Source organism: Chiloscyllium plagiosum, unplaced genomic scaffold (assembly GCF_037043375.1).
Source record: "Chiloscyllium plagiosum isolate Xiang-an unplaced genomic scaffold, Cpla_swu_hap1 HiC_scaffold_20, whole genome shotgun sequence".
NCBI classification, from domain to species: Eukaryota; Metazoa; Chordata; class Chondrichthyes; order Orectolobiformes; family Hemiscylliidae; genus Chiloscyllium; species Chiloscyllium plagiosum.
Window position 1 is genome coordinate 53,880,436 of NW_028270158.1, and position 24,266 is coordinate 53,904,701.

Sequence of the window (24,266 nt, forward strand, 5' to 3'; positions counted from 1 at the left end):
CTCTCGCATGTCCATGATTTTCTTTTCTTCACTACCGGCAGCTGTGCTGTTAATTGCTCAGGTGCTAACTTCTGGAATTCTCTCCCTTTACCAGCCCTTCACCTTTAGGACTCCCCTTAGACCTACAAAAGCAGATGACATTTTGCTGTAAAAGTGAATCCATGGGCTTTCAATGCTTCAGACTCAAAGTGCAACATAATTAACAAGACAGGAGCAGCTATTCTACATCTTAAGTCCTGGCCATAACTGTAATCAATTAAATTAGCATAGTTGTGCTATGGATTAGTGACATTACAGAAATAATGCACCTCACCATCAGAAAAAGAAGATATTAATAGGAACATCTCAACACTCCACAGGCACTTGCAGCCAACCTGCAGGGGGAATAAGATTTAATCCGTCTTTCTAACAATGTCTTACAAAACCTTTTCACAATGTTGTATGAGTTTCCTTGTTGATTCACTATAGCCAGACCGTTGTGTTATCTCAGAACCAACCACAAAGGGAGATACTTAGAATTCGATTAACCCTTGGGTAATACAATGAATCTTTCTAATGGCGTAAGAATTCAAAGTTTCTGAGAGAACACTACAAAGTCATTATAGGGAATGCCAGCATAAATGATTTGCTCTGTTGAACAGAGTTAACACAGCAGCCATTTTGCCTTGCTTGTGAAAAGCCATTTTGTTAGAACTCCAGGAAGAACCCTGAGAGACACCGTCAGAGAGAGAATTATTGACATGGAGAGGAGAAACAGGCAAACTAGCTAAAGACTGCTATAATGAATCAGGGTGCCAAGGACCACAACCTGTATGGGTATCAAAGTGAAATTAAAAAACATTCACTTCCTCCCAGAACCTGTTCTGTTCAGTTCACTTGTGGGACAATCTCCCATTATTCATCTACAGAAACCATCACAGCTAAAGAATCCTGATTTCAATTTTTTCAACCACTTCAACTTAGAAAAAAGAACACGTCAAGTAAACCAGACCTGCTTTGATAACAAACAGAACTTACTTTCATCTTTATAAGTGTCTATTATCTCTACCTATTTTTAATCTTTGCATCCTCATTTTAGCTAATCACTATCAACATTTGCTTACTATTTGGAAGCAATACTGATGTAATTAATTAACCTTTGACCTTGCTTAAGACTAAAGCTTTGTTGCTGCTTATCTTTAAATTGAAACACTCTAAAAAGCAATGTGGAGCTAAATGAGTTATATAAATTCAAAGCTCAAGGGCCACTCCATGTACGCGCCTGATGTGGTTGTAACACTGTCCAGCCACCAGCATGAAATTATATTGTGCTGAGTTGCTGTCTTTAGATTAAAATACGTTGGGTTAACTTAACCTTTGCTTTTGAAGTTGGTGGAAAGCAAAACCCTGTGAAGAGTCCGTTCATTGTGCAGCAGTTTGTGAGTCATTTCAACAAGTCAGAATTTCAATGGTGCCTCTTTTTAAAGACAGAAACATCAATCATAGCATTACATACTATAGAAGGAGATCATTTAGCGTCTGATAATTGCTGGTTCTTTGAAAGAGTTATCCAATTTGTCTTCCTCAACACCAATACCAGTGACAGGAGTATTTAGATAGTACCTTTAACATACAAAACCCAAAGTTCTTCATTTTTAATAAAATATGTTACTGAACCACATCAGGACATATCTTGAGAACACTAAAACCTTGGTCAAAGAGTCAGCATTTCAAGAATGTCTTAAAAGGAAGAAAAGGAGTTAGAGGGACAGAAAGATTTAGAGAGGGCATGCCAATCCTGGGCAGCTAAAGGGATGACCACCAATGCTGGAGAAATTAAAATAAGAAGCATTCAATAGGCTGGAATTAGAAATACGGCAGTACAGAGAGAGTTGTGGGCTGGTACATATTACACTAATAGGAAAGGGGAAAAGACCATGGAGGGATTTTGAGAGGCAGTTTACGGAGTGACTGTGGGAGGATGGACAGGAAGAGGAATAGACTGACCTCCAAACCCATTGAACAGTAACATGAGATTTGAACACACAATGGTCCATGACGCAGGTGCTCTCTATTCCATTGACATCAGGTCATTACAAACATGAAGGGAAATTTAGGTCCATCAAGGAAATATTTACAATTTTTATGTGGAACAAAGCTTGTGGTTTACATCTGGTTGAAGAATCCTTTGTTTGTTGGGTCCCCTTTCCCATGAGATCTCCTTCTTGCAAAATTACCCTTTTCTTGCCTTCATCTTTTCTTCAGCTGCCCATTTTCACTGTTGTCATCTGCTGCTGGTGGTTCTGTTATTTACGGACCCTGTGCCTTCCGCTGTTACTGTGGCAATAATTGTGACTGGTTATGCTACATTTTCTTTCTCACTCCAGTATTTAAAGACTTTTCAAATCCAAAGTTTTTAAGACTATTTCTTTTACAAGATGCTCATTAAGTAAGTGGCCCATCTGTATATTCACAAGTTGATTTTTACATTGACTGGCCTCATCTATTACTGTCAGCAGAGCTTTATTTTAATTTGCTACTTGAAAACAAATTACCTTAGGCACATTTTTAATAGGGTTCCACATCACTGGTAGTTAATTGTACATGTCAGATATGTTAATTGCACATAAACTTAGCAGGACTAGCAGCATCTGTGGAGAGAGAAACAGAGTTAACTTTTTAAATCCAACATATCTCTTCTTTGGAGTTGATTTTCCTATTTTCATTTTATTATTATTTCAGATCTCCAATATTCACAATATTTTGCTTGGATGTTAATTGATTAATTATGATTGTAGAATTATGACAAAGAGAAATCTAGAAAGATTTTGCTTTAAATCTTTGCATGTGATTGACACAACTTTGTTAATATTTTCCCTGTGTTCTCGTTATTAATTTTTTTAATGTCACGTCTTTCTAATTGGTCAGCAGAGATGTAGGGTTATATTGGTTTCAGAACTGGAAGAGTTTTGGGAGTTCTACTAACCACATAACCCCAGCCCATCTCCTTGCATTGAGACTCATTACTCATTCAAGGTAAATTCCCAGTGGAATACTATCAGCAGAGTTCAACTCTGTCAACAAGTAAATGGGCAGTAAACAGGATGGCAATTAGTGATAAAGTAGATTAGATAGAGCAATCATACATCCTCATTTGCTGGAGGCTAAGACCTGATCAAGAATTGTGTCCCAGGATAAATGGCATTCTTGAATAATCCTGAGGTTAGAATGAAAATAATATCATTAAACAAATAATCCAGAGGTTAAGGTTGGTGGTCTACAGGGCGTGCAGTAGGGGAGATCAATGTTAGCAAGATCAGTATTATTTGAAGCTAGAGAGTCAATTCATCAGTCTAATAACAGCTGGGAAGAAGCTGTTCCTGAGCCTGCTGGTGTGTGCGTTCAAGCTTCTGTCTCTCCTGCCTGATAGAAGAGGTTGGAGCATATCATTGGGGGTTGCAATGGGTCTTCGATAATGTTGGCATCCTTTCTGTGGCAACAAGCCGTATAAATGGAGTCCATGGATGGGAGGTTGGCTTCCATGATTGTCTGGGATGTGCACACAACCTTCTATAGTTTTGTATGGTCCTAGACAGCGCAGTTGCCATATCAGGCCATTAATGAGAAAGAAACAATCATGGACGCATCCAAACGGAAACTATACACTATAGTGTATAAGATAGATAAACAGAATTAGGTCTTTCAGCCCATTGAGCCTGGTCCAGCGTTCAATCATGTCTGATATGCTTCTCAACCCCATTCTACTGCCTTCTCCCCATAACCCTTGATTCTCCTAACAATCAAGAATTTATCTATCTTTGTCTTAAATACATTCAAAGACTTGGTCACCACAGCCTGCTGCAGCAATGCATTCCACAGATTAACCACCCTTTGGCTGAAGAAATTCCTCCTAATATCATCCCTTCACTTGGAGGTTGTGGCTTTGGGTCCTAGTCTCTCTTTATAGCGGAGACACCTTCTCCACATTGACTCTATCCAGGTCTCTGTAAGTTTCAATCAGAACCCATCTCACCTTCTAAACTCCATTAAGTACAAGCCCAGTCTTTTTGTTTTTTTCCTGAATACTCATCTGTCAAATTGATGGAACAATCCATTAGATTTCATCAGAGTAATATCTATTGAGAGGCAGTGCCATTTCAACACTGAGCATGGGTTGCATCTGTAGGGAAGTAATCATGGTGCATACCTGGAAAGAGCCACCACAGACGAATACCCTGCCACTATGAAGACAGGATGAGGTGGGGTTGGACACCTAAGAATCCATAACAGGCAAAAATACCTATCTGTGTTTTGTCTGATCTCTGAGGCCATTTGCAAAGCTCAGTATGAAACTCATAACTTCCCAATGCAAGCATTAGCTCTCCTGGGCATAAAGATATCTAACTGGGTTAGCCTGGGAATACTGAACATACTGTCCACAAACTTATTTTAGGACGGGGCAGGTAGGTGGGCTGTCAGCAGTGTTGAAGAGGCTTGCTCTCCACTCCATTAGTACTTCAAATGAAGTCGAAGGGATGCAAATCTGACTCAAGTTCCAACTGCCACCATACCCAAATTGGAGAAACAGACACCTAATGTCCATCTCAAACCAGGAATGTCAATCTCCAAATTCCACTGAGGTGTCAACCTGGTGAAGCTACACAACAGGTCTGCTTCTATAACAAGCAATATAAGCAGCAAGTGACAGACAGTGCTAGCAATCCCACAACCAATGGATCAGATCTAAGCTGTGTAGTTCTGTCACATCTAGTCATGAATGGTAGGAGGCAATTAAATAGGAGAAGGAGGCTCCACAAATATCCCCATCCTCAATGATGGAAGAGACCAATATATCAGTGCAAGATAAGGCTGAAGCATTCACAACAATATTCAAAGAAAGAACAAAGAACAAAGAAAGAGAACAAAGAACATTTACAGCCCAGGAACAGGCCTTTCAGCCCTCCAAGCCTGAACCGATCCAAATCTACTGTCTAAACCTGTCACCCAATTTCTAAGCACCTGTATCCCTCTGCTCTCCACCTACTCATGCATCTGTCCAGACGCATCTTAAATGAATCTTTTGTGCCTGCCTCTACTACCTCTGCTGGCAATGTGTTCCAGACACCTACCACCCTCTGTGCAAAGTACTTGCCGTGTGTATCCCCCTTAAACTTTTCACCTCTCAACTTGAAAGCATGACCTCCCGTTATTGAATCCTTCACCCTGGGGAAAAGCTTATCTCTATTTACCCTGTCTAGACCCTTCATGATTTTGTAGATCTCAATCAGGTCCCCCCTCAATGTCCTTTTTTCTAATGAAAACAAACCTAACCTATTCAACCTCTCTTCATAGCTAGCACCTTCCATACCAGGAAATATTCTCAGAAACCTTCTCTGCACCCTCACCAAAGTGTCCACATCCTTTTGGTAATGTGACGACCAGAACTGTACACAGTATTCTAAATGCTGCCGAACCAATGTCATGTACAATTTTAACATGACCTGCCAGCTCTTATTCTCAATACACCGTCCGATGAAGGCAAGCATACCATATGCCTTCTTTACCACTCTATCCACCTGTGCAGCAACCTTCAGGGTACAATGGGCCTGAACTCGCAGATCTCTCTGCTGATCAACTTTTCCCAAGGCTCTTCCGTTTACTGTATAATTTGCTCTAGAATTAGACTTCCCAAATGCATCACCTCACATTTGCCTGGATTGAACTCCATCTGCCACTTCTCCACCCAACTCTCCAGTCTATCTATATTCTCCTGTATTTTTTTACCGTCCCCATGCTTTCTGCTACTCCATCAATCTTCGTGTCATCTGCAAACTTGCTGATCATACCAACAGTGCCCTCTTCCAGGTCATTTAAGTATATCACAAACAACAGTGGCCCCAGCATGGAAGTGCCTAGTGGATGATCCATCTCAGCCACTTCCAGTGGTTCCCAGCGTTACAGATACCAGTCTTCAGCCAATTCAATTCACTCCACGTGATATCAAGAAATAATTGGAGGCACTGAACACAACAAAGGCTATTGGTTCTGACAATATCCTGGCAATAGTACTGAAGACTTTGTGCTCCAGCGCTTGCTACTCCCCTAGCCAACTGTTCCAGTACAGTTACAACACTGACATCCACCCAAAGAAATTTGAAAATTGCTCAGGTATGTCCTATACACAAAAAAAGTACAAATCCAACCCAGTCAATTACTGCCCCATCAGTCTACTCTTGATCATTAGTAAAGTAATGGAAGGTGTTACCAATAGTGCTATCAAGCAGCACCTGCTCAGCAATAATCTGCCCAATGACACCCAGTTGGGTTCCACCAGGGCCACTCAGCTCCTGACTTAGTCACAGCCTTGATTCAAACATGGACAAAAAAGCTGAATTCCAGAGGTGAGGTGAGAGTGACAGCTCTTGAAATCAAGGCTGCATTTGGCCTGGTGTGGCATCAAGGAGCCCTCACAAAACTGGAATCAATAGGAATCGGAGGTTGAGGGGTGGAATCTCTCTGCTGATTGCAGTCATACCTGACTCATATCTGAAGATGGTCGTGGTAGTTTGAGGTCGGTCATCTCAGCTCCAGGACATCTCTGTAGGAGTCCTCAGGGTAGTGTCCTAGGCCTAACCATCCTCAGCTACTTCATCAATGACTTTCCCTTGATCATAAGGTCTGAAGTGGGGATGTTCATCGATGATTGCACAATGTTCAGCATCATTCATGACTCCTCAGGTACTGAAGAAGCCCATAATAAAATGCAACAAGACATGGACTGCAGAAATTCACTATGGGTACAACACCACCTGCAAGTTCCCCTCCACGCCACTCACCATCCTGACTTAAAATTATTTCTAAGTCCCTTCACTGTCGCTGGGTCAAAACCATGGAACTCCCGCCTAAGGGCACTGTGAGTGTTTCTACAGCACATGGACTGCAGCGGTTCAAGAAGGCAACTCACCACCACCTTCTCAAGGGCAACTCATGCTAGACAATAAAAAATCTGGACTGGCAGCAGTGCCCAAATCCAATGAGTTAATAAAAAGAAAAGTCAGTTCTGCACACAACCTGCATGTAAAGTCTGTGCCATTGGCTAAATTTTCCATTCTAGTAAATCTAATTGCTGATAACTTATTGAAATATTGCCTGTATTTCACATGGTTATTACTTCTGCTTCAATAACCCAGGATACAAAAATCACTGGGATGCAAACAAACTCCTGTTTGAATAAATTGATTTCAGTTTTCTTTCAAAGATTGCTGCGTCGCATTCATCTCTACTAAGACTATAACAACATAAGGAACGATAAAGTTGCCTGATCAGTGTCTGATGTTGCTGTAATTGTCCCAACAGCCCCAGGGAGCTAGCAATCCAGTGAAGGAGAAAGAAAACCACCCACACAACTCTCATGCAAACCAATTGTCACAGGCATCATTCTGATAAACATTTAAAATCAAACTCCCACTATTAGCTTCCCTCCTGATCACAGTGCTGTGTGTTCTGCACTAGGCTAGAGTGTGACTACCAATAGTCCCTGATAGATTCATTAAGAGGTGTTGCCTACTGTTATGTATTTGCACCAGCAATAATAACTGGACTAATGGTTGCCTGTGGATATTGTTGTTTCGGGTGGAAGTCAGAATGAGTGGAGCATTGCTTTATGGAGTATAGTTGAGTCTCACGACTGGGCTCTGTTATTACAAACATCCTGCTTTATACTCAGTTGATGCAGTTAAATGTCAATAATGCCATTGATTGCATTGGAAGACTCATGTTTTAAAGTGAGACATGCAACATAACTGACCCAAGAGATTTAAAGAGCCCAACAAAATAATCAAAATGTTACTATGATATGCATGACAAATTATGAGCATTTTTAAAAAAATTATTGGGCTCATAGATCATATTATAGCATTGGTCCTCCTTTTGGTTTTTGGATGTAAGATTGTATCTGGGAATAGTCATCACAAATTCTACAGATCACACCCTGCCTCATAATGTAACTGACCCTTCTCTGGCAGTCATCAAGTGAGGTTAGGCACCTTTAATTCCTCATTCCCCTTCTTGGATTCCAATACTGGAATTCAACTTGGTTGCTTTTAGGGATTTGAAATTTGATTGTTACTGATGCTTCAGTTTGGACTGGGGGCTCTGTTTTGCATAGATTAACAAGAAGGGTATAATTCTATCAGTCCAGCAAAATGTCAACTTGCCAGATATGGATGTAAGGGGGGGGCATTGATACCTGAATCAGTGCTTTCTAGTTTAGAGATTCAGATCATTGGATTCTTTACAGAAATGCACTAACTGGATGAGTGCTGAAGTTTGAGTTCTGTGCTCAGAACCTAAAGCTGACAGGAAAATGAACTTAATGACATCAGAAGAATGTGGGCTCAATATTGAGACAGGTTTTTCCAAAATGGAAAATTCAGTGTTAGGGATCTATTGAGCAATGTTTTTCATCTTGCTTAATTTTCCTGCCTATGTTTCATCTGTAGGTGAAGGAAGATCGAAGATCAGGCATGGTCCAGTAGCCCATGGAAAGGGGTGGTGGAGGAGAGACTGGTTTGAGAGATTCCAGAGGGCAGGTTGTGGGAAAGGCATTGTTCAGCCATGGTGGTTGCAGTAGAGCAAGGAATGTCTTTCAGCATTGCAGACCTGGATTTGCTTATTTTCATCTTCCAAGCTGGTATTTGCCTAATTAGTTTTTATTAATATAGCAGACAGTGCCTTTCACATTTATAATAAATATATACTTCTTGCCTGTCAGGCTTTGGTGGCTTTGTTGTTCTTAAAAAGATGACTACTTTCTCAGACTGATCTTTTAGACCAGAGTGCTTCAATATCCCAAAACTCTCATCTTCCAAATTGACAAAACATTGAGACAGCAACACAGTGAAAGGTGCTGAAGTCAACAATGCTGATCAATAGAGAAGTGGGCCCCCTTCGTGTGTTGAAATCTGAGTTTTCCCATGAATATGCAACTTGGGTATGAAGCGGTATTATGCTATTACACGAACTTTTAGAAGGTCTGTAAGCTTTAAGGCCAATTGTATTTTGCTGTGGAAGGGAAGAAAAGCTATTCTGCAAGATAATGGACTTTTCCAGGAATTGGATATTAAGTTCTTGGATTCATAGAGCTGCAGTGATGTTTCGGGGAGAAGGAAGGAAAGGAAATCTGTGTAGGTGTTTGCAATGACTTATTGGTCACTGGAAACAAAAGGAAATATTTATATTTTTGAAGAGAATAAAGTTTTATTTTTAGAACTATTCCACCAAATATTACAAATTATGTTGTCCAGTCACCTTGCTTTTCTGCATCTTTGTTTCTTTGAAACGTCACGTGCAATCTCCATTTAATTTCTACAGGTAAACCAACCATTTTTCACCTTCACTTTGGGAGGTCTTACAAAGCTCAGTCCTGAGTTCCCTTGTTAATGTTTGTCTCGAGCGGCTTTGTTACAGCCTCCAGCACTGTGATAATGAAGGCATTTTATTTTAATTATTTGGTTTGCGTTCGTCAATTCTTTTTCAGATCTGGAATTTTTCACCAAACTTCTGCTTCCAACAAAAACAGGCAGGAACCTCCAGCATTATATTGTTGACCTTCAACATCTCACAGAATTCCCAGCGTACTTTAAATATTTAAGACACACTTTCACAGCAGGTGTGAATTGAACCCAAATCTCCGGCCCAGAGGTATGGATACTACCACTGCACACAAGAGACCTCCATGTCATTTTTAATCAACCTGTTCAGATATGTTATAACATGTCTCCGGGTCAGTTAGGACTTGAACCTGGAACTTCTACACTTATGTAGAAGTATGTTCCGTCTTCTGGTTGGCAGAAAGGTAATGTCTTGTGGACACTTAAATGATTCCTCAGCAGTCTAGATAAATTTTAACAACAGTCCTTATTTATGTACTGATACTGTAAGCAGTCATTGATCTACACCAGTTCACGATTATTTCCTCCTTCAGATCCTTCTCTCGCCCTGTCTCTTAGTCATGTCAATATATCATCATTCCATCATTTTCCCATAGATTCATGTTGTTAAAACATGACTCCACAAAGTACAAGTCAGAAAGTCTCATTCCTATAAAATCGAATTCAGTATAATTTCAATTTGTTACACTTAAGATCCAAACAATTGAGCCCCTACAAGTATTACACTCAGTTTTGGATGCTGCACCTTGGCTTACACTCTTGGAGGAGGGGCAGTCCAGAATGATACCTGAGGTGAATGGATTAAATTATAAGGCAGATTTTCCAGAATAGGCTTGTATTGTCTTGAATATCAAAAAAAAATAAGTTGAGATCAAATCATGGCATTTAAAATAAAAAAAATACAAAATAGGATGGGAAGCAGACCATTTAGCCATTTGACCTTTTGCTGAAATTCAACAAAACCATGGCTGATGTGTTTGTGTTTCAAATTCCACATTCCCATTCATCCCTGATTACCCTTGATTGCCCTGCCAAATGAGAATCTATCCTTTTCTATGTCACAAGGTGCAATGAGCCCTACTCCATTACCTTCTGAGACAGTGAGTTTCAAAATTCCGCAAACCTCTGAGAGAAAAAGATTTCTTCCTATTTCTGTCCTAAATGAATGATACCTAATTTCAATGATGTTGGATAGATAGAAGATATTTCCCCTGGTGCGGGAACAAAGGGGGCAGTTTAAAATTAGAGTCAGGCTGTTCAAGATGTCAGGAGACACTGGAGCGTTGGAGGCTGAGGGCTGACCTTATAGAGGTTTACAAAATTATAAGGGGCATGGATAGGATAAATAGACAAAGTCTTCTCCCTGGGGTTGGGGAGTCCAGAACTAGAGGGCATAGATTCAGGGTGAGAGGAGAAAGATATAAAACAGACCTAAGAGGCAACTTTTTCACACAGGGGGTGGTATGTGAATGGAATGGGCTGCCAGAGGAAGTGGTGGAGGCTGGTACAATTGCAACATTTAAAAGGCACCTGGATCGGTATTTGAATAGGAAGGGTTTGGAGGGATATGGGCCGGGTGCTGGCAGTTGGGACTAGATTGGGTTGGGATATCTGGTTGGCGTGGACGGGTTGGACCGAAGGGATATTAAGGAATATCGAACCAAGATACGCTACAGATCAGCTGTGATCTAATTTATTGGTGGAATAGCTCAAGGGGCTGGATGGCCTACTATATTTCTACAGGCCAAGGTGGTGTCCTACGTGTTAGACCTTTGCGGTTTACTTTGCTTCCTTGATTTTTCTTTGCCCTATTGCAATGTCAACTTTATTCTGGCATTGCATTTTTCCATTGAATTCTCATGTGACCAATTGACCAACTTTAAATTCAAAGTGAGGCATGTTTGCTTTAATCAACTTAAAATGATGGAGGGGGAACGGGGGGCAGTTGGAAGGGAAAATAACAGTTCTAAAAACACTGACCAGATTGCTGTGAAGATCTAAGAGATTCTCCCCACATATGCTACTGCTTCAATTTCTAAAGCAAGAAGATCTGAAGCAGTTGTCAACGCAGCCACAATTAATTCAAGGCACCAAAGTGATGGTGTTTATGATGACACAGAATAGGAAGTGGGATACCAGGCAGTGATGAAGCAATATCATTACAGGCTGGACAGATTAATAAATTAGCTTGTCACTTTCTATTCTCTAGTTAGTTCTTAGAAAGGGTGTAATCACTTTGGACTTCCTTGTTAAACATTTTTTCATATGATGCATGTCACGTTATGCACCATCAAAAGTTCTGCAAGCAATTTATACAACATCTATGTATACTTTTGGGAATGCTACGAGAATTGGCAGGTCAGTGTAAAACTTTAGAAGGGAAAAATCAGACAGGCAACTTCTGCCTGGTAACTCAAGCTGAAAGTTTAGTTGTTGATGATGAACATCTTTTATTAAATTTTTGCTGGATGTGGGTGTAGCTGGTTTGGCAAACATTTATTGTCCATCACTAATTGTCCTGAGAAGGTGGTGGGCAGTCATCTTCCTGAACTGCTGCAGCCCATGTGTTGTAGGGACACCTGCAGTGCTGTTAGGAAGGGAGTTCTAGGATATTGCCTCAATGACAGTGAATATAGTTCCAAGTCAGAATATTGTGTGGTCTGGAGATTGGATTCACCTTCAGATCTACAGTTAAATAAAGCACTAAGTTCTGACTGGATCATATCAGTTCTGGTTTAATGGGTAGCAGTTCCTTGGTTCAAGTTCCACTAAAGAGACTCAAGCACATAACCCAGCTTTGCACTCCAGCACAGTACTGAGGGAACTCTGTGGCATCAGAACCAGATTTAACAATACGTTGCACTACTGTCCAAGACAAATTTTAACTTTCTGTATTCAGTACTTTCTGTATTCTGCATTCAGTGTCTATATCATTTCTAGAATCCTAGAATTCCTACAGTGCAGATAGAGGTCATTCAAACCATTTAGTCTATATCAACCATCTGAAAAGCATCCCACTCAGACCCATCCTATTCCCATAACCCCACATCTACCATGCTAATCCACCAAATCTGCACGTCCTTGGACACTATGGGCAATTTAGCTTGGCCAATCCATTTAACCTGTACATCTTTGGACTGAGGAAGAAAACAAAAGTACTAGGCAGAAATCCATGCAGCCATGTGGAGAACATGCAAACTCCACACAGGCCGTCATGCAAGGCTGGAATCGAGCCCGGTCCCTGGAGCTATGAATAGCAGTGCCAACCACTGAGTCATCATGCTGCCCTAATTCTAACCCTAACCCTACAAGCATAACCCAGAGGTGTAACCAGGGGAACCCCTTGTGATTGGTACAGAATATTGTATTGTTCTCATTTGCTCCCCAGTATTTTCAAAGGCAGACTTAAAAATATTCGAAAATAGATGGCCAGGTCATTTTCGCTGGACAGAGTGTAAGTCTACAGACAAAGTTACAAAATTCCATTTCCTTTAGCTTTGAATTATGAGTTTGAGGCCTACTCCATATGGCTTCTTGCTTTAAAGCCCGCATGACCCTGAACCCTTTTTGTGAGCCAAGTTTTTTTTACTGTTCCTGGCTTTTTTTCACCAGAAGGCATGTCATAAAATTGTTTACACCTCCTTCCTGCTTCGGAAAGCAGTTCTCAAGATAAACAGGGGCTATCCTTGGATGAGATCTCAAATTGATTTATTTATCAGTTACAAATTCCACAAATGGTCCAGCTGGCTTCAAGGCACACATTCAATGCCAATAGCTTAGAGTTTTCTTTTCAAGCCACTCCAACTTCACATTTGTTTTAAAACAGAACAGAATCCAAGCCCAGAATCCATTCCATGATGAAAAGGAAGGTTCATGTATTCAAATTGTGACACGTTATATAGAAACCACTGTGAGCTCAGGTCTGGGATTACTAGGTTACCTGCTCGATCTCTCAACTCTAACATATCAACATAAGCAGTAGTCAGATTACGATTGCGAAATTTGGCTGGACATCTACATGCCGGAATCTTCCAGTCAGAAAACAGCTCTTATCAAAGTCACAAATGATATCTGACACAATCCTAAGAAATGTAAACTTGCCCTCTTCATTCTTCACAACTTGTCTGTCGTTAACTATGGCATATTTCTCATTCTCGTAATGTCACTGGACTAGAAAACTTCAACCCCGGGCTAATATTCTGAGGATATGGGTTTGAATACCACCATGGCAGGTGAAATTTAAATTCAATAAAAATCTAGAATTAAAAACAAGCTAACCTAATGGTGTTGATTGTTGTAAACACCCATCTGATTCATTAATGCCCTTTACTGAAGGAAATCTGCCAGTCTGGCATGCATACAGACCCACAACAATGTGGTTAACTGCCCTCTGGGCATTTATGAATGGGCAATAACTGCTGATCTGGCTTGTGCTGCCCTGATTTCTTGAGTGAATAATAATGAAATCAGAAAACTCATAGACTCTGCATTCCTGGGTTGGGGCCGTTCCTGACTGTCAGGCAAATAACACAGTTTCCTGTGTCTATTACATTAATTTCTTGAGTAAATATAAGTGTTAATTATTTCAAAGACACTGTTTTGTAATAGCCTGAAGCATTGTCTCCTGGTTTGTTCATAGCTGTGTCCTAAAGATTTGTCTTTAATTCTGGAAAGACCTGGGCAATCCTAGCCCACTTTCCTAACCCACAATCACTTTCATCTAGTAGGACAAAGGCAGCAGATACATGGGAACATCATTACCAGCAAGTCCCCCTCCAAGCCACTCATCATCCTGACTTGGAAATATATCGTTGTTCCTTCACTGTCACTGGGTCAATATCCTTCCTAAGGGTATCGTGTGTTTACCTACAGCATATAGACCGCAGCAGTTCAAGAGGGCAACTCCCCATCACATCTCCTTAAGGGCAACTAGGGACGGGCAATAAATGCTGACCAGCCAGCGCCATTCACACCACACAAGAGAACAGAAAAACATTCTGGAGGGTTGGCACACTGATGCAGTCCCATCACATCTTGCAATGGAAATCCAACCAGTCTGGTCCATTAGGAAACTCCAGATAGATTCATTTCACATTGGAGTCCCATGGTGTTCCAGGAATGGTCTTCAAACAGCGAATAGGTAAAGACTTTGATGCTGATAAATGAGAATGAAAGGAAAAAGACTAAGTAAATCATTGAACCATCTGTGTAACGCCATGCAATTTTAATGCTCTGTAAGTGAGAAAGTAGCTGAGACAGCTATCATCCTGCTCCCATGCAGAAAAGTAGTTCAAGTTTAAAAAAAAGGATGATGAGCAGAAGCCTGCTACAATTCCATTGCTGCTACTGTTCCACTGGGCTGCAGCTTCCCTCGATTTTCTGAAGAGAGAAGCACCAATTAACTCTGGTTCCATAGCTGCATTCTTGGAATAGTAGAAGGTTCTGCTCTCTGGTTTTAAACTATTCCACAAAAGGAAAAAAATGTTCTTTTTTTCCCACATTCGTGCTCTTTTCTTCTTTACTCGTTTTGTCAGTATCTCCCACTTCAAAGAAGTGTATTCACTGCTTTAATGTAGGCAACTCAGCAGCCAACTCATGCACAGTGAGTTCACAAACTGCAATTAGGCAAAAAAGAAAGCAGGGAATTCTGGAGAACTGCAGCAGGGTTAACAGCGCCCGAGGAGAAGGAAGCAGAGTTAGCCTCTCCACCTTCACTTATGTAGTTGCAGCTACAATGCCATTTGCTCATTCAGGGAGAAAGTGAGGACTGCAGATGCTGGAGATCAGAGCTGAAAATGTGTTGTTGGAAAAGCGCAGCAGGTCAGGCAGCATCCAAGGAACAGGAGAATCTTCAGGAATGAAGAAGGCTGAAGAAGGGCTTATGCCCGAAATGTCGATTCTCCTGTTCCTTGGATGCTGCCTGACCTGCTGCGCTTTTCCAGCAACACATTTTCAGCATTTGCTCATTCAGCTGACTACAAAAAGTCAATATATATTTATGAATGTGACAATGTGTATTTACAATGACCCTAGTGCCCTTGGGAGGTCTTCTTCTTCCTTCCCCTCCCACTATTGTCTTAGTGCAGTTCTTTGAGTTTGGGTCATGTCACCCTTGGGGGCATTTGTGGTTATAAAGTCTGGATATGCTGTATGTGTCCTGCCCAGGGACAGGTGTACCCTCCACAGCCTGAACACCAGTAGGGCTGAGGACGGAAGCAAGGGTGGAGGTAGCAGATCTGGCCATTTTTGGGAGCAGGGTTCAGTGGGGCTTATCTGCAATTCTTCCACTAGCTGGGTCCTTACTGGCACTGCCCTGTCTTCTTATGAGGAAGGCGCACCTGGATTGAGGCCAAGGACTGTCATTCCCCTATCACCTTGCTGATGATGCTGAGCAGCAATGCTGCAGTAATAGAGTGGAGGTTCATGTGAATGTCCAGCAGAACTGGACATGACTCGCCATTTCATAGTATCCCTACAGTGTGGAAACAGGCTCTTCAGCCCAACAAGTCCACACTGACCCTTTGAAGAGTAACCCACCCAGACCCATTCCTCTATTCCATTATCCTATATTTTACCCTGACTAATGAACCGAACCTACACATTTCTGAACACCATGGGCAATTTAGCATGGCCAATTCACCTAACCTGCACATCTTTGGATTGTGGGAGGAAACCCCAGTGCAGACATGGGGAGAATGTGCAAACTCCACACAGTCACTTGAGGGTGGAATCAAACCCGGCTCCCTGGTGCTGTGAGGCAGCAGTGCTAATCACTAAGCCACCACACCTCCATGGCGGCCATCAAGCCCTTCACAGATGCAGCCATACTAGAGGGAATATGGTATACAACAGAATTCGTGTAGTCCTTCAGACTGACTCCATCTACCCAATGACTCTCCAATGCCTGCTGCTCCTGTGTTAGCTGGTGCATTTTGATGAAGTTAATTGCTGATAGCATGCGGTCGTCTCCTGTTTGGGGCCTGGCCTCTTGCAGTCCTCAGAGTGCCAGTGATATGAAATGTTTCTTCCTCAATCGGCTGCAGAGTGGTGTTCACCAGCATGGTGACTCCAACTCTAATCTGACAAAGTACCCATCAAACTATCAGTATCTGAGCTGGTGGATTGTGTAGGAGGAAACCTTGCTATTGCAACCTCTGAGGAATATGTGACATCTTCTTCTTCAGAGATGGAGGAGGAGATATCTTGTTGATTTTGACTGTGCTGTTGCCACATGGAGACAAAAGAGAGAGTGCATTGTGAATAAAGGTTAGAAGCTTAGTCATGTGAGGAGCACATTCACAGTGGTGTTAGCAGGTTAGCACAACATTGGTCAACGATTTTTACTTGGTTGCCGGGATATGGACGTTTCAGCAACACCACGAGTGGTCACTGTCCTCGCTGGCTTGACCAGGAAGCCTGGTTGAGGAGCTGATTATCTTGCACCCTGACATGTGTCTCTGCTCTCCCTGCACTATTGCAGGGTGTTGTCTCCTGGAATGCGACAAAAGGAAGAATTGGGAAAGATGAAAATGGCTGGCACAGCTGTTGGTATTAGTGGAGGAGGGGGAAAGGTGGTGAGATGTCCTGAGCGAATGAGTAGGTAGAACAGAGAGCATGTTGGGTTAGTAGTGGGTGGCACAGTGGCACAGTGGTTAGCACTGCTGCCTCACAGCGCTAGAGATCCGGGTTCAATTCCCGCCTCAGGCGACTGACTGTGTGGAGTTTGCACATTCTCCCCGTGTCTGCGTGGGTTTCCTCCGGGTGCTCCGGTTTCCTCCCACAGTCCAAAGATGTGCAGGTCAAGTGAATTGGCCATGCTAAATTGCCCGTAGTGTTAGGTAAGGGGTAAATGTAGGGTATGTGTGGGTTGCGCTTCGGCGGGTCGGTGTGGACTTGTTGGGCCGAAGGGCCTGTTTCCACACTGTAAGTAATCTAATCTAATCTAATCTGATCTAGTCTGGGAGTTTGGTGTGATTGAGACTGAATGAGGGAAGATGTTGCAGGCAATAGTGAGAGTGGTACAGCATGAACTTTGGAGGCAGGTCTGTCCATTAGCAAAGTCATAATGACTGCAAGGTAGCAGGTAGAAAAGATTGGCGCTTAGTCATGCAGAACAGAGAAACTATTGACCTTGTACCTATGTTGCTGGGTGTTCCTCCTGACTATGGATATTGCACTGAGCCTGGTGGTAACCTTAGACCAGGCTGGCAGGGTCTGGTGTCATAGTCTCATGCTTGGAGAGAAGGACAGTCCTCCTGTGCAGCACCCCATCAATCAGGACAGTCAAGTCCCTGTCTCCAGTTTCCATTGGCAGATATATCTGGGGAAATGTCAGGAGCTGTGCAGGGCTGCTCCACACTGATAGTGCTGCACCTGATGCACAACTGCACTTTAAACATGGTGTCAGTACCAGGAACCCTGATAGTAGTGAATACTTATGCCTCTAGTGAGTGGCAGAATACAATGTGCAAGGCATTGTAGGGATGTAGTGCATAGCAATGAGGTGAGCTTGGAATATAACATGAGAAATCTGGCAAAGTCATACACATTTGTACCCTCCATGGAAATCACTAACATTAGTACTTAGCTGATTTTCAATTAACTCAGGCCGATATTTTAAAAAAGTAATGACGGTCTTCAAAAACACTTTTATACAGGTAGGTTTAACGAAGATCTGATTTGCTTTTGACCAAGATATGGTTCCAGATCCAAATTCTGGAGTATGTTAAAGGATCACTAGCATTCAGTAATAGGTTGAATTGATTTCTGTTTTACAAAGTTGTGAAGATGCGGACAGAGTTTACAGAGAAGGTTATCTGATGTAGATTGGCTTGGACATTTCTTGGTGAGATATAAACTCAAAATTAAAACATGTACTTTCTCAGCTTTGTATTTACAAAGCATCAACCAGGCAGTGATATATCTCAAAGAAGACCTATATAATTGCAATGCCACTGAGTTACCACACAGTATGGTGGAGTAATGTGCTTTAATTAATGCTCTCTTCACTTGCTCCATTCTGGAGTTTCCAATGAGAATTTGTGTGTGTTGTAATGCATGTTCTAGAAGAAGTATGAGGCACCCAGGTGTTGGCAGATTTGGACAAACTATGCTTGGAATCTGAACAGAACATGGAAAATGCTGGGATTGGAGAGGCAGGCCCAGTCAGCATCTGAAAGAGGAAGATAAATGAAGCATTTGAGGTGGGCCTCTTTATCAGAAGTGATATGATGAGATTGAAAAGCACCCTGTCATTAACACAGAACCGCTCACTCGAAAATGGTAATTTAGATTTTGGACAATAGCTGTAAAGCCATTCATGTCAGATTCACATCTCCTTCAATTTTTATTCCCACTTCCTCAGTCAGGAGAGGTGTATAATGACGCTGAATCTGTTTTCGCCCATTTCATACCATTGTGAAAATTATTCCCTTGCTCTCACTCTCAAGATGAGATGATTGGTGATGTATTGTTTCAATATAAGATTAATTCATGTTCACTCCCTGCGGCAGAATTAACCGTGAAATCTGCTGCTTTCGCACTTTTCTACGTTTGACAAGAACTGTTCTGGCACTCAGGCTGGCATGTTCACAGCTAATAAACTCAGCACCTGCCATGAAACCAGAACTGGGGCTTGCTTTCCACTGGCACATCTGACACAGGAATCCCCTCAGTGAAACATGATTAATTGCAGCTCTCTCCTGGCTCACGGCCAACTTGGCCTCCTCAATGTAGCAGGTTGCAGCCCAGCTTTAGGGAAAATGTTTATATAATGCACAGAAGAAGTAAACTTACAAAAGTGGGAAGGGATGAGCAGTTTCAGCTTGACCAATGTTGTTGGAGTTTTATTAAAACAATTTGTCTCTTGCTCCCTTGTTTCAGTTCCTCTATTTAGAGCTGATGACAAATGCAGTCATTCCCATTTTTATTTATACCTGAGGTATATATTCCTCACGTAAATGCAACATAAATAAAAATCATGCTTCTAAGACAGAACTATTATGACATTCGTGAAGGATCAGTGTTGATTCTACAGTTACAATTCTTTCCAGTTGCTACAATTTAACGTATTGCTTGATATTTTCCCACAACGCTCCTTCACTTTTCTGGGTTAAACTTCATTTAATTCTCTCCTTTCTAAAAGAGCATATGCTACACCTAAACATATCATCAAAGAACAAGACCAGGCCACTTGGTCCTTCAAGGCTACCCCACCATTCAATAAGATCATGGCTGTTCTGATTTTAGCCTCAACTCTACATTTCTGCATATTCCTGATAATCTTTCATTTCCTGGGTAATCAAGAATCTATCTGTGGTCTTAAAAATATTGAAAGGTTCTGCATCAAATGCCTTTTGAGGAAGGAATTTGGAAGATTCACAACCCTCAGAGTAAAAAATATGCTGTCTCATCTCTTTCTGAAGTGGGCCACAACCTGCTGTTAACCTATGACCCCTAGTTCTCGACTCGCCCACAAGAGGAAACCTCCTTTTCACAGCTACCTGGTGAAGACTCTTCAGAATTTTAAGTATCAATTAGGTCACCTTTGACTCTTCTAAACTCCAGCAGATGCAGACCTGGTCTGTCTAGCCTTTCTTCATAAGGCAATCCACTATTCCAGGTATTAGTCTAGGAAGGAGAAAGTGAGGACTGCAGATGCTGGAGATCAGAGCTGAAAATATGTTGCTGGAAAAGCGCAGCAGGTCAGACAGCATCCAAGGAGCAGGAGAATCGACGTTTCAGGCATGAGCCCTTCTTCAGGAATGAGGAAAGTGTGTCCAGCAGGCTAAGATAAAAAGTAGGGAGGAGGGACTTGGGGGAGGGGCGTTGGAAATGCGATAGTTGGAAGGAGGTCAAGGTGAGGGTGATAGGCCGGAGTGGGGGTGGGGACGGAGAGGTCAGAAAGAAGATTGCAGGTTAGGAAGGCGAAGCTGAGTTCGAGGGATTTGACTGAGACAAAGTGGGGGGAGGGGAAATGAGGAAACTGGAGAAATCTGAGTTCATCCCTTGTGGTTGGAGGGTTCCTAGGCGGAAGATGAGGCGCTCTTCCTCCAGCCGTCGTGTTGCTATGGTCTGGCGATGGAGGAGTCCAAGGACCTGCATGTCCTTGGTGGAGTGGGAGGGGAAGTTGAAGTGTTGAGCCACGGGGTGGTTGGGTTGGTTGGTCCGGGTGTCCCAGAGGTGTTCTCTGAAACGTTCCGCAAGTAGGCGGCCAGTCTCCCCAATATAGAGGAGGCCACATTGGGTGCAGCGGATGCAATAAATGATGTGTGTGGAGGTGCAGGTGAATTTGTGGTGGATATGGAAGGATCCCTTGGGGCCTTGGAGGGAAGTAAGGGGGGAGGTGTGGGCGCAAGTTTTGCATTTCTTGCGGTTGCAGGGAAAGGTGCCGGGAGTGGAGGTTGGGTTGGTGGGGGGTGTGGACCTGACAAGGGAGCACCTACATGGGCCCCAGCTATGCCTGCGTCTTCGTAGGATATGTGGAACAGTCCATCTTCCACAGCTACACTGGCACCACCCCCCACCTTTTCCTCCGCTACATCGATGACTGTATCGGCGCTGCCTCGTGCTCCCACGAGGAGGTTGAACAGTTCATCCACTTTACCAACACCTTCCACCCCGACCTCAAATTCACCTGGACCCCATCTCAGACTCCTCCCTCCCCTTCCTAGACCTTACCATTTCTATCTCGGGCGACCGAATCAACACGGACATTTACTATAAACCGAATGACTCCCACAGCTACCTAGACTACATCTCCTTCCACCCTGCCCCCTGTAAAAATGCCATCCCATATTCCCAATTCCTTCATCTCCTTGCATCTGCTCCCAGGAGGACCAGTTCCAAAACCGTACAACCCAGATGGCCTCCTTCTTCAAAGACCGCAATTTCCCCCCAGACGTGATCGACGATGCCCTCCACAGCATCTCCTCCACTTACCGCTCCTCTGCCCTTGAGCCCCGCCCCTCCAACCACCACCAGGACAGAACCCCACTGGTTCTCACCTACCACCCCACCAACCTCCATATACAGCGTATCATCCGCCGTTATTTCCGCCACCTCCAAACGGACCCCACCACCAGGGATATATTTCCCTCCCCTCCTCTATCAGCGTTCTGAAAAGACTACTCCCTCCGTGACTCCCTCGTCTGGTCCACACCCCCCACCAACCCAACATCCACTCCCAGTACCTTCCCCTGCAACCGCAAGAAATGCAAAACTTGCGCCCACACCTCCCCCCCTTACTTCCCTCCAAGGCCCCAAGGGATCTTTCCATATCCACCACAAATTCACCTGCACCTCCACACACATCATTTATTGCATCCGCTGCACCCGATGTGGCCTCCTCTATATTGGGGAGACAGGCCGCCTACTTGCGGAACGTTTCAGAGAACACCTCTGGGACACCCGGACCAACCAACCCAACCACCCCGTGGCTCAACACTTCAACTCCCCCTCCCACTCCACCAAGGACATGCAGGTCCTTGGACTCCTCCATCGCCAGACCATAGCAACACGACGGTTGGAGGAAGAGCGCCTCATCTTCCGCCTAGGAACCTTCCAACCACAAGGGATGAACTCAGATTTCTCCAGTTTCCTCATTTCGCCTCCCCCCACTTTGTCTCAGTCAAATCCCTTAAACTCAGCACCGCCTTCCTAACCTGCAATCTTCTTCCTGACCTCTCCGCCCCCATCCCCACTCCGGCCTATCACCCTCACCTTGACCTCCTTCCACCTATCGCATTTCCAACGCCCCTCCCCCAAGTCCCTCCTCCCTACCTTTTATCTTAGCCTGCTGGACACACTTTCCTCATTCCTGAAGAAGGGCTCATGCCCGAAACGTCGATTCTCCTGCTCCTTGGATGCTGCCTGACCTGCTGCGCTTTTCCAGCAATACATTTTCAGCTCTGATCTCCAGCATCTGCAGTCTTCACTTTCTACTCCTTACTCCCCTTGAAAATGGTGGAAGTGGACCTCCATATACATCGTATCACCACCAACCTCCATATACATCGTATCACACCAACCTCCATATACATCATATCACGCCAATCTCCATATACATTGTATCATCCGTCGTCATTTCCGCCACCTCCAAACAGACCCCACCACCAGGAATATATTTCCCTCCCCTCCCCTATCAGTGTTCCGAAAAGACCACTCCCTCCCTCCACTGCATCTCCTCCACTTCCCACTCCTCCGCCCTTGAGCCCCCCCCCTCCAATCGCAACCAGGACAGAACCCACTAGTCCTCACCTACCACCCCACCAACCTCCATATACATTGTATAATCCGTCATCATTTCCACCACCTCCAAACGGACCACACCACCAAGGATATATTTCCCTCCCCTCCCCTATCAGCGTTCCGAAAAGACCACTCCCTCCGTGACTCCCTCGTCAGGTCTACAACCCCCACCAACCCAACCTCCACTCCCGGCACCTTCCCCTGCAACCGCAAGAAATGCAAAACTTGCGCCCACACCTCCCCCCTTACTTCCCTCCAAGGCCCCATGAGATACTTCCATATCCGCCACAAATTCACCTGCACCTCCACACACATCATTTACTGCATCCTCTGCACCCGATGTGGCCTCCTCTGTATTGGGGAGATAGGCCGCCGACTTGCGGAACGATTCAGAGAACACCTCTGGGACACCCGGACTAACCAACCCAACCACCCCGTGGCTCAACACTTCAACTCCCCCTCCCACTCCACCAAGGACATGCAGGTCCCTGGACTCCTCCATCGCCAGACCACAGCAACACAACGGTTGGACGAAGAGCGCCTCATCATCCGGCTAGAAACCCTCCAACCACAAGGGATGAACTCAGATTTCTCCAGTTTCCTCATTTCCCCTCCCCCCACCTTGTCTCAGTCCCAACCGTCGAACTCAGCACCACCTTCCTAACCTGCAATCTTCTTCCTGATCTCTCCGCCCCCACCCCCCCTCCGGCCTATCACCCTCACCTTATCTCCCTCACCTTGACCTCCCTCCACCTATCGCATTCCCAACGCCCCTCCCCCAAGTCCCCCCTCCCTACCTTTTATCTTAGCCTGCTAGGCACACTTTCCTCATTCCTGAAGAAGGGCTCATGCCCGAAACGTCGATTCTCCTGCTCCTTGGATGCTGCCTGATCTGCTGCGCTTTTCCAGCAACACATTTTCAGCTCAAGGTGAGTAAGTACCAGATCATCGCCACTTACTGCATCAAGGAAGTTCTTCCTCGTATCCCTGATGCATCTTAGCTTTCTTTGTCTCCTTTATCCAAGTGTGTACACCTCTGTTGAAATCTCTGCTGCTCTCAGGAGAACAAGCCTCTCCTTTATCCCTCATCTACTTACCTAGCTCTCCGTTAAATGCATCTGTACTGTTTGGCACAGTCACTCCATTTAGTACTGAGTTTCCACATTTTATCCAATCTCTGGGGAACAAAGTCACGATTCACATCCTTAGTATTGCTGTTGTTTGCTTTTCTGATTCTTTGCAGGAACTAATCAATGCACCCATTTAACCTGTAATGAAAAGAAATCAATAACAACATTTGTAAACTTGGATTTATATTGTAATTCAAATATAATAAAGATGCAAATAACAAAAAAGAAAATTAGCTGATATTGCTATTTAAAGGAGCCCTTTCCAACTTCAAATACCATGCACTTGATAGAATGACATTCTTCTGTGTTGCACCATTCATTGATTCTATGAAGACCTGTATACCTGTGGGGAGCAATATGGTCCATGATGTAAATGAAAATTCAATACTGTCCAAGGATCAAGAATCTCCCAATTACTTGTCACAATTAAAAGGACATGGAGTTGTTCTCTTAGGCA

At 43.6% G+C, this 24,266-nt stretch overlaps 1 long non-coding RNA gene across 1 annotated transcript; it reads right to left on the bottom strand.

Annotated features, from left to right (window-relative positions):
• Positions 1 to 2,294: 2,294 nt before the first annotated feature.
• Positions 2,295 to 23,808, bottom strand: LOC148146626 (uncharacterized). Its single transcript, XR_015760633.1, has 3 exons — positions 23,777 to 23,808; positions 2,535 to 2,630; positions 2,295 to 2,316 (listed from the first exon to the last, which is right to left on the bottom strand). It is a non-coding gene; the product is annotated as an uncharacterized LOC148146626 (long non-coding RNA).
• Between the last annotated feature and the right edge of the window lie 458 nt (positions 23,809 to 24,266).